Source organism: Pseudomyrmex gracilis, unplaced genomic scaffold (assembly GCF_002006095.1).
Source record: "Pseudomyrmex gracilis isolate BER0280 unplaced genomic scaffold, ASM200609v1 scaffold_1878, whole genome shotgun sequence".
Lineage (NCBI taxonomy): Eukaryota > Metazoa > Arthropoda > Insecta > Hymenoptera > Formicidae > Pseudomyrmex > Pseudomyrmex gracilis.
The window spans coordinates 10,833-22,481 of record NW_018022462.1 but is presented as its reverse complement, the minus strand read 5'-3'; the positions used below and the strand labels follow the sequence as shown (position 1 = coordinate 22,481).

The 11,649-nt window shown below is 44.3% G+C and overlaps 1 protein-coding gene across 1 annotated transcript in view; it reads right to left on the bottom strand.

Moving 5' to 3' along the window:
* The window catches only part of LOC109862503 (acyl-CoA Delta(11) desaturase-like), a 7,222-nt gene extending 3,979 nt beyond the window's left edge, over positions 1-3,243 (bottom strand). The window contains exon 1 of the mRNA XM_020442577.1: positions 3,210-3,243. The gene's annotated coding sequence lies outside the window, so the exon portion shown is untranslated. The remainder of the gene's footprint in view (positions 1-3,209) is intronic.
* Between the last annotated feature and the right edge of the window lie 8,406 nt (positions 3,244-11,649).

Below are 11,649 nucleotides of genomic sequence, written 5' to 3'. Positions count from 1 at the left end.
ACGCTTCTCGCGGCTGGCAGTTAGCTATAGCTATAGCTATAGCGAAAGAAAGAGAGCGGTTATATATGTCCGTCTCTCTCTACTGCTCGAAGCTGGCCGAAGCGCCGAGCGCACGGCTGTTCGCCTGTGTGCGTATCCCCTCCACTTGCTGTTGCATGTTGCTAGCGTCCGCAAACTGGCATCTCTGCTTGCGAGCTGCGCTACGCAACCCCGCGGCCTGATTGGCCCACGCGACCTACCCCACGCGACCCCATACGCGGCGTATCGACCGCTTATCGATCCCGATGCAGAGATGCCAGTTTGCAGACGCTAGCAACATGTAGCAGCAAGTAGAGGGGACACGCAGACAAGCGAGCAGCCACTCGCCAAGGCGCTGAGTGCACACATACACGGCTGTTCGCCTGTGTGCGTTTCGTCTGTGTAATCCCTCTACTTGCTGAGCATGCTGCTAGCGTCCGCAAACTGGCATCTCTGTCCCGATGATCGCTCTCTTAGTCGCGAACTCTTGTGTACGGCGGACGTGATTACCGGGCTCCCGTATCGTATTGTCCCGCGAGTAAATTGTGGTGCCCAGATCCGAGCAGCTGTGTCGCTGAAGACGACGTACGGTAAGATGCCCGTTCATACTGTTAGCCACGAATCAGCGTTACTCGGGCCTCGTGTCGAGGCTAGTCGCTGTATTTCGCGTGTTGTTCCGGCGGCAAGGTCACGTCCTTCGCCAGTGTTTCGATTTTTCGACACCGGCTAGAATCGGGCCTCACGGAGCTTCGTGGTCAAGGTTTGTTGGATAATCGCGTAGGATTGTTTGCTCTATTGAGCCCAGTCAAGCCCTGGAGTGGCAATGTCGCTCCAAGCAGCATTTTCGTGCCGCGTTGTTTTCTTTTTTTTGTTAAGTGGTAGTGTTCGTTGTGTGTGTGTGCCGTGATTATTGTAGCGTGCTGCTCGCGTACCGTCGGCTATCGTCCACCGACGGTAATCAGCTGATGCGAAAACAAATATCCTAGCAAAATCGGATATTCTCGCGCGATCGGCCGGAATGAGGTGTGTGCGAGTCGGAAGCGGCGTAGATCCGAAGCAAATACCGTATCGATTTAAAGTACGCCTTAAGTGTCATTGCGGGCGGTGAATCTCCGGGACAATTATCGCTGATAAATTCGCGAACGTACGATGAATGCGTGTCGCATTTTAGCGTGTATAATTTGTCCAGGATAATTCGCGGCTAAGTAACATATCGTACCGCCTATCTTCCGAGCCTCGAGACAACGAGTGTCGCTAATCTTCTCAGAATAGTCGAAAAACAAAATCAAGCCCCCGACCTCGCGCCCGCTTCGCTCCTCACGGCGAGTATTTTGTAAGTGCATGAACGTCGACTCATAGTTCGGCTCAGAATTATCTGCGTGCTCAGGGACATCAAAACCGGCGAAAGTTGCGTGGCGAATCGACCAGTTCGACCAAATCGCGACCATCGGCGAAACAAGTAAGTCCAAGTCGATTTGCGGCTTGTAAAGAGTCTGCTACCCGCTAATTTATCCTGGCATATTGCTTGCAACATACACCTGCTTGAGCCCTCTCGCCTGCTTAGCCTGCGTCTAGCCTCACCCTTGGCTATCGCTTCTTTCCCGTGCCTGTAACTGCGATCTTCCAGCCGAATGTAATTATTAAAATCCCCCGTTCAGCACTTTTGCGGTATCGTTCCGATTAAATCAGTTATCTCGTGGATTAGCATGATTCGGTTTGTTATTTGTCGCAACACGTTGTTTGTTCTGTATCTTTTCTTTTATATTATTTTGTATTATCCGTTCTTATTTTATTCTTATTTCTTTTATATCACACACACATTTTGTATTACATTTTCTTCTATTACTCTTTATATTATTTCTTTTATATCATTTTGTATTTTAATTTTTCTGAACTGGCTAACTTCGACTCGTACAATAAATTGTTAATTTATTCTGTTTAACTCTGATTTTCTCTTATTATCTGAGCCTTCATATCGCGAGAGTAAGGGACAGTCTGCATTACGAATTTTTATTAAACCCAGCCCCTCTCCGTTCAAATAGAGCTAGTCGGCCCGTTGTATCGAGCGACGCAGATTTTTGACGCGGTCACGCGTCTGGCGCCCTAAATTACACCCAAGTATTCGTCGATTCGGCCCGGCAGTGCTCGTTTTGAATATCTTTTCTATCCTGCCCGTGATTCGACGTTGCCTTTTCGCGGACGCTCACCCAAGTCCCGTGAAAGAAACTTCGTTTGCGGGGGAGCGGCGCGAGAATTACGTTCTAACATAAAAAAAAACGTCACAATATCTATTATTTATTACTATCATTTATCATTAATGTATATGTAAATCTGTATTCAACATTTAGAAAGTGTAACTGGTTGTATATTGATATAGTCTTTACACGAACGTTACAATTTTCTTTTGCCATTTTTATTATATTTTATGTTATTATACAGGATGTTTCTTCTTACTCAATCATTTAAAATATTTTTGTTGTTTGTAATGATTACGAAACAATACCAAACATACAAGTTGTTTGATTTGAAGGAGCACATATTATGATTTGTTCTTTTGTGAACATCACTAGGGTAGTGACAATATGCCATCCCACTTAAACAAGTAGCAATGACTATAAAATATGACTTTGAGAAAAATGAGTTGCATATATGTGCATAATATTTGCCCTTTCGAATTGTACTTTTTCAGTTAGTATTTTTTCGTATCATTACAAACACCAAAGATATTTTAAATGAACAAGTTAGAGGAAATATCCTTTATATATGTATATATATATACAGGGTGTCACATGAAGACCGTATCACCGCTCATAAGCAGGTAGAAGGGATTATTCTGAGTCGAAAAGTCCTGAACCATTTTTTTCTATTACGTATGATAAAGGAGTAATTATTGAATAAAGTAAGCCAATCAGCGCCAACCTTTAGCCGAACGCACGTCAGTGAACCACGCGCCTGATATGCGTGAGTGCTTCGTGCGGCTCACTGACGTGCGCCCGGCTAAAGGTCGGCGCTGATTGGCTTACTTTATTCAATAATTACTCCTTTATCATACGTAATAGAAAAAATTTCAGGACTTTTCGACTCAGAATAATCCCTTCTATCTACCTACGAGCGGTGATACGGTCTTCATGTGACACCCTGTATATACATATGTATATAGAAATATGAAAACACAAAATAATAGTACATACTCCAGAGGATCGTCCAATATTGTACCAGAGAAAAACAAAGAAGTCCATAAAAAGCGACAATTTGAACGAACGTTAGTAAAATAACATTTGACCACACAAAATTCCATTTATATTGGTTTGGTGATTTTCTTCCCAAGTTGCTCATAGTCTCTTCAGCTTTTATTTCGGACAATACAGATTTCGATGTCATGTTGCACAGATCTAAACGATACGAGATCTAACCGATGAGTTCTAGAAATGAAATAGCACGCAATATGTAAAAATAGTAGAGACACAAATAGACCAATTATTTTTATGAAACACAGTATTTACTCAACAACAATTATAAAATTCTTAATCGAGCGCTAAAAATTTCTTTCTAAAACCTAATTCAAGCAAAAGTATTTATTGGTACACTACAGCAACTACAACATTATCATATTCGTAAAAAATTTTCCAAATGTATTACAATTATACAACGTTATTATATGTTATATATTATACATTATAATATATTGTATATGTTGTATACGCATGATATGTATTATAGTAAATCAAGAGGTAGGTGCCTCGCTAAATTCACGCGCAACAAAGGTGGCGCTCGAATTGCGCGAGCATCTTCTTCTTCTTTGCATATATAGCTCACGCCCCTGCGAGAGAGGAGCAAACGCGGATTCCGTTCTGAGACTGCGCACGAGCTACATCTCCTGTGTATCCCAGTCCTGTTTTAACTTCCTGTGCCTTGTTCTGAGTTACTTATACATAGCGAAATCATTCGGATTTTCTGTTGTAAGTAAAGCTCAGGCCTTTGGAGTCTAAGTTCTCCTCTATATCTGTCGTTTTCACGACAACGGCGGTGTTACGGTCTAACGACCTGTGGATTCAACCACGCGGACGCCATCTTGCCTTACTTTCAAAGTGAAATTGAAACCTTTTGTGCGATTAAAATCTCTAACCAGGTTTAATTGCTTCTCAAACTTTACTCGCGTGTTAGTGCAGTGCATTTTAGACACAGTGAAACACGTTTCGAGTCGGGAGTACGAGGATGATCAACGAAACGGTCGAAGTAGTCATGTCAGAGACGGGCTTCCCGCCAGAAGAAAACATAACCCCCACTCCTAACAGCCACGTCCCTGGGCCTGCTGCAGTGCCAGGTAATGACCGCGGGACACGTAGTGTGTCCCTGGTTAATTCCCCGTCTTGCTCTTTCGTCCCCACGGAGCCCGTGAGGACAAGTTCATCGAAGAAGAGGGGTGGCGTTGGTCCAACTCCCCCCCTCAAGCGTACATTCTCAGCGATGTCTAGTGTACAAAGGCAGCTCGTACTCAATAGATACCATAAAGATTCCAAGGGCCCTTTTATGGTACACATCGAAACATGCCGTCCACAATCCTCCTCTACAGGAGAGGATGGCCCTGAGAAAGAACGTAACACAGGTAAAAAAAGAACCTCGCTTAGCGCCATTGGCCTGGGCAAGAGGCTCAATCGTCTTCTTTTAAACCAGTTTTTACTTGCTTTTGACTTACGTATGATCGGCAGAAATAAGTTTTCGGTCTGCTTCCCCACAGGTAATGATGCTAATCGATTTGTCGAGGCCTTCCGGGAAGTCGCTGATAGAGTAACCCCTTGCGAACAATGGACAGCGCATGTCCCGTTCAGGGTGGTCAAGCAGTTTGTTTTGAAAGGTGTTGACGAGGAGGAAACTGTCGAGGAGTTGTTGGGCGGTCTTTGCCCCCCCCCCCGGGTGGGGCCAAGAGTGGTTTCCTCCTTTCGAGGCTGTCAGAATCACTCGCAAGGAAAAAGGAAGCGCCATCTCCAGCCCTAGGTATGTAAACACAAACCAACTCATCCTAAGGTTCCACACCCCTGTGGTCTCTCCGTCTTGCTTGTATGTAGGGAAACGTCTTTCCCTAACACCTTACGTGTATAAGGTTAGACGTTGCGAGTTCTGCCAAAGGTTCGGACACACCGCTCATTTCTGTAAACAGTCCGGCGACGAAAGACGCAGGTTCTGCGAAAAGTGTGGCAAGTCGGGCCACTCTAAACCCAATTGCCCGAATATTCTGGACGAATGCATAAATTGCATCTGTTTCAAGGCCGGAAACACTAACCATCAGTCCTCAGAACTCCGTTGCCTCGTTTTCCAGAGACAACGTGAGATACATAAAATTATGGCTTATAGAGATCTCTCCTTCCGTGATGCGGCTAGTCTGTATGACGAAGGAAATACCCTTTCTGGACTGAACTCTAACCTGTCCAATATTTCAGTCCCACTCCCCACTTCTAACCTCTCCTATGCTGAGATTACCTCTCTAGAGCCTCCTCTCCCCTTAGTACGTTTCTCCCACCTGTGTGGAGAAACAACGGAGGAAGAGTAACCTCCTCCTCCTCCTCCTCCTCAAACAAAAGATCTTCCATTAATCACTCTCTCATAGACTCCATCGCTCAGAAAATGTCTTCTGGCAATAACTCAACTGAAGAGGAACCTTCCAAACCCTCTTCGGATAAAGAGTACCTCATCGATGCCTTTCAGAAATTAAAAGTTACTCCTAACATAAACCCATCGCAGCTTAGTAACACAGACATGACAAATATTGTTACAGAACTACAAAAGTACCTATATGGTATTCAAGAATCGTAGAATTATTTTACGTACGTTACTAAGTGTATAACAACATGAAGTCTCTTACTGTAGTCCAGTGGAATTGCAGATCTTTGGTTCGCAACCTTGACGCGGCCCGTCTGCTACTCCGAGACTGCAACGCTGAGGTAGCAACCTTCTGCGAAACACACCTCGATGGTAACTCCATAATCACCCTACCTAATCATGAAATCGTGTCACACGATCGCAACCGTAGGAGTGGTGGAGTTGCCATCGCTATAGCAAAACACATTAAATTCCGCGTTCCGGAAATTCCACAGCTAGTAGATTTATGCAATGAAAACTGCGTTGAACTCGCAGTTGTTGAACTGTTCCTCCCGAATTCTCAAACCCTTTATGTTTTCTCGCTGTATAGTCCTCCTAGATCTTCTACAAACTATACGGCTCCTTGCTTTTGGCAAAATTTCTTCCATTTAAGCTCCAATCTCCAACCAGCGGTTATTTGTGGTGACTTTAATGGGAAAAGTCCTCTGTGGTGCAATACTCACCCTCTCTCTAATAGAGAAGGGAAAAACTTAGAGCATGCGCTAGTCAATTCTCTCTGGGTAGTTCTTAACGATGGTAGCAACACATGGTCCTCCGCAGACCTTTCTAGGTCCTCTGCGATAGACCTCACCATATTTTCTGACGTACTTGCCCTCCTTTGTACCTGGAACGTGTGCGACTTCCACTATGGTAGTGACCACTTCCCAATAATCACCGCTATCACTGACAGGTTCTCCGGTCGCATCCTTTGCCGGCCCTACTATTCTGTAAAACAAGTGTGTTGGAAAGAGTTTCAATCCAAGTGCCAAGAAGAGGTGGACACTCTCCCTCCACTGGACCCTTCAGGAGATGCAATTCTTGCTTATTCTAAGCTTGTGAACCTTGTTGACAACTCCCTTCTACAGTCAGGAGCTACTCGTACAACCTCCTCAAGAGCCTCTAGAAAACCTCCCACTCCTTGGTGGGATGCCTCCTGCTCGGACATTTACGCCCGCAAGAGGGCCGCGTTTGCTCAATTTTGTTCACATCCTAACATAGACAACTTAGACAACTACTGTCGAGTTGCAAATGAGGTATCTAAAGCCCTAGGAAAAAGAAACGCCAAGCCTTTCGCAAATATTGCAGCTCTCTACACGCCAACTCAGACATTGGGTCTGTGTGGAGTACTGTCAAGGCTTTCTCTTGCGCTCGTAACAAGCCAAGAGATGAAGGCAATAAAAACTGTCTTGACTTGGAGGGTTTCCGGAAAGCTTTTGACAAAATCGCTTCCGTTGACCACCTCCCTCCTGATCATTCCAACCTTCTTGAGACACTAAACCCTTTAAACTCCAACCTCAGCAACGACTACCTGGATAGCCAGATTACACCCGCAGAGTACTTCTCGGTGATAAAGTCACTTAAGATTCGGTCAGCCCCTGGTCCTGACCTTATCACGAACCTCATTATTTCACAGTTCCCACTAGTGCTTCATATGTATATAATCAAACTTCTTAACTTAATGTTTTGCAAGCAGATTTATCCACCCTCGTGGAGAGACTATTTCGTCATCTTTATCCCAAAGCCGGGACGCAAGGGCGCTTATAGACCAATATCTTTGGCTAGCAACCTTCTCAAAGTCATGGAGAAGGTTATGTGTCGTCGACTGGAGTGGTGGATCGAGAAAAATAATATTCTCTCTCCACATCAGTTTGGTTTCAGACGCGGACTCTCTTGCACAGACAACCTAACCACGCTAGTGTCTAGCATCAAGATCGCTAATAACTCTCGTCAAGTAACCGGTGCCGTGTTTCTTGACATTGAAGGAGCTTTCGACAATGTCGTGCCTGACACACTGCTGACCATGTTGCCTTCTTTTGGGGTTCCCCCCAAAATGCTAGCGTTCCTGGCCTCAGTGGTGAGTTTCAGAAGGTTGCAAGGGTATGCTTCTGGCACTTACATTCAGACCCGCAATACAAGTCGAGGGCTTCCTCAAGGATCTGTTTTAAGTCCCATACTATTTAACATCTATGTGTCACGGGTTGAGTCCTGCCTACCCGCAGGTGTCAAAGCCCTCGTGTACGCCGACGACGTAGTAATCTTCTGCTCCAACCCCTCAGTGTCAGACGTCGCTCAGAGACTGAACACGGCCCTAGATCGAGTTCAGTCCCACTTAACGTCTCTCGGTCTTCGAGTCTCTCTCAATAAGTCCGTGGCCACCTTCTACTCACTCTGCCCTCTAAGAAATATGAAGTGGCTTTTGAATAAGAAAAGAATTAGTATCCACATAAGCGGGGTTGAAATAAACATAGAGTGGACAGTAAGGTTCCTCGGAGTTCACATAGATTACTCTCTCTCGTGGAAAAAACATGTTGCTGAAACAAAGAAAAGGGTCCTTCCTCGCATTAACATCCTTAAAGTTCTGGCAGGGATCAAGTGGGGGTCCCACCCCGCCGTCCTGTTGACTGCGTACAAGGGCCTGGTACTCTCCGTTTTAGAGTGGGGTTGCCAGGTGACTTTCCCACTTGGGACACGTGAAAGCGTCGTGTTGGACCGTCTACAATATGCCTGTGTCAGGGTTGTTTGTGGCCTTATGCGCACAACCCCAACCAACGTGTTACTCGACATCGTCGGCGAACAACCCTTACGGTGTAGACACAGGTATCTTGTTAGTAAATATGTGTGCAGAGTCTATGCAAGGTCCAGCCACCCGCTAGGACGACTACTCGGTGACTCCTGTGCTACATGGGAATCTGTTTGTGCAGGAAACGAATTCGGTCTCTTCTCTGTGTACCAGGATCTTCAACACCTTCTTAAAGACGTTAAAAGATTCACACTCCCGGGGAGTCTCGCTTTCCCGTTTCACGTTAGGTTCTTTAAGTGTGAGGTGGATACACAGGTTTCCTCGCACGTCAGGCTGAAGATCCACAACGTTATCTTAGTGACTTCCTCAGAGACCGTGGCGTCTCTAAGGTGTTCTTCACCGACGGATCCCGTTCCCCGGGCTCGGACGAGACGTCACCAGCGGCTGGTTTCGCTGTGGTCTCTGAAGATCCTGAACTTGTTTACTACGAACGTGTAAGTAGTAATTCTACCATCTTTGACGCGGAAGTCCATGGCATTATCTGTGCCCTGGAATACCTAAGAGATTTTGGCTTTGCAAAGGTCGTTATAGCCTCTGACTCGTTGAGCGTGATCTCCTGCTCTGGATCAACAGATCCAAAAGGAGCACACTCCCCGCTGATATACCGTATAAAAGAGCTAGTGATGGAACTAAGTAGTACTGGCGTGTCGGTAGTTTTGATGTGGGTCCCCGGACACTGCAGCGTAAGTGGCAACGAAAAGGCAGATAAATACGCTAAACTCTCTCTGACCCTCGCTGAACCTCACTCAAAAGGTGAACTGGATGTCTCCTCGCTGTTCCCCACCTTTCGGTTGGATGTGTTGGACATGGCCAGAAGACATCTACTAGAGGAGGCAACCGTCAAGGGAGCCGCGTACTTTCAGAGAAAGCCTGTACCCTTGGGTAAGCCTTGGTTTAACAAAACAAAGAAAAAGAAAATGCTACCCCGTTCTTTAGTCACACTTGTGTCTAGAATGCGCTCACATCATACGGCAGTCAATTCTCACTTAAAGAAAAAAGGCATTGTGGCCTTCTCGGAGTGCCCATGTGGTCATCCAACACAAGACGTAAACCACGTTTTCTTTCAATGTCCTAAGTACACAGCTCAATCTGATAAGCTAGTAATTGACCTATATCATAATGGCTTCAGCCCTCCCTACTGTGTAGAGGAGGTTGCCTTCTCCAAATGCTTTCGCGCCATGTATGCCTTCCTGTCGTTTGTCAATTCTACCAACGTCAATATATAATCCTCTCTTACAGAAATTATAACCACTCCACATCTTTATTACACCTGTTCTTTTTACCCCTTTCCCTAGAAATGTAGCACCTGAAATAAAATTCCTAGTATCGCGCTTTCAATCAACCTGTCTCAGACTGGCTTTTGCTCCTCACGTGCAGGGGCGTGCGCCAGAGAAGCAAAGAAGAAGAAGAAGAGGAGCAAACGCCAGTCTATAGATATACATTCTCAGAACGAATGTGGGGGGGGGGGGATGTGCAGGTTTTACCTACTACCACGCGATACACAGCCGTCTTTCACAGTGGGCGTGCCCATCTATGTCGGGCTCGTGCTCAAGCATATATGTAATACTTCTATATTGCTAGTACGGTGCCGACCTGAAGCCCAAATGTTACGGTGCAGACAATATAGTAGCCTCTCTCTCGCGCAAGGTCCAGCTGCTTTGTGCGCATGCGGTGAACATTCAAGCATGCTTGGGCATTTCTCTTTCTTCGCGTTCTCTCACTTTCCAATGCTTTGTCTCGCTCGCACTTGCTTAGTAAACGCGCCTGCGCATAATGATGCTCGACTATCTATGCCCATATTTGGACTTCGTGCGTCTCTCTTTCTCGGGCCTCGTGCCTCTCATTGCGAAGATACGCGACTAGCAATATAGAAGTATTATATATATGTGCTCAAGGTGTTATGACTACGATCGCCTTGTGGGAGGGAAATTAATTCGGGATTACACCCGAATTAATTTTTGGAGGCCCGATTAAGTTCGCCAATCAACCGATAAACTCGGTTGAAAGGGACCGGCCCGGAAAAAATCTTTAGGTGGTGAGCGGATTCGAACTCGGGACCTCCAGGTTCGCAGCCCCTGCACTCAGGCCGCGAGACCACTGGGCCGGTCTAATTGCGCAAGCATACCGTATCTCCATAGAGCTGATAGATATGGAGTGAGAATAGCGGCGACGAACTGTAAGCAAGATCTGAGAGACAGAAGATATACTTCTGTCCTGCTCATGTACTGTTTTTCTTTCTGCGCATGTGCTTGCGCAAGTACCACGTGATATACAAGATTTGTCTTATTTCCTGAAAATAATCTGTAGGAGCCAGTGCAAGGAAATAAGACAAAGCAACGGTTTTTTAATAGAATTAAATAAAANAAATAGGTTGTGATATAAAAACGTATTGAATAAACGTTTGTGTTGATTTAAACGTACTTACAATGGGTCAATATTGCATTTTATGCGGTAATCATGAAAAAAACAGCATCTTACCACAAGTAAATAAATATAAAATAAGTGATAAATGAGGTGTGACCTCCGGCTCCTTTTGGTAACTCCAATAAATAGAATATATAATAGAATATATAATTGATTATAAAATAATTTAAGATTGTAAAATAATTTTAGATTGATAAGGACTTAAAAAATAAAGTAGAAACGTCTCAATTACATTTTTTAATTTTTCTACGGCACAACATCCTGCCATGGCTCATTATTGCCCTGCTAATTAATTCTAAATAAATATATTACACTCTTAATAACTATATTAATTCTTCATGATTATTTAGCTTTGTTGTGGTCTCGCAGTTCATACGTAGAAGATGTAGTAACTTATAAAAAAAAAGGTAAAAAAAGGCGCCAAGTACATGCGCAACTCATATTTCTAGAGAAAGTATTACTATCAAAATCTTTCTCTACAAGATCTATTCTACAAAAGAAATGATATCAATAAGTTACGCCAAGTAAAATCTTTTATACATGGTTACAAAAATATATAAAATATATAAAACTTTGTGAGTTGTTTATACATTGTAAAATAGAAAATATTCTAAATCAATAAAAAGTTTCAAATATTGTATGACTACTGCACTTTTTATATAAAGCACTCATTGATGTAAGAAATGACTTCACCTTACGTGGAAAATCTTAAACTATATCGAATCATACATATAGATTTCGATTTGTGTGAAATGTCAAAAACTCATGTG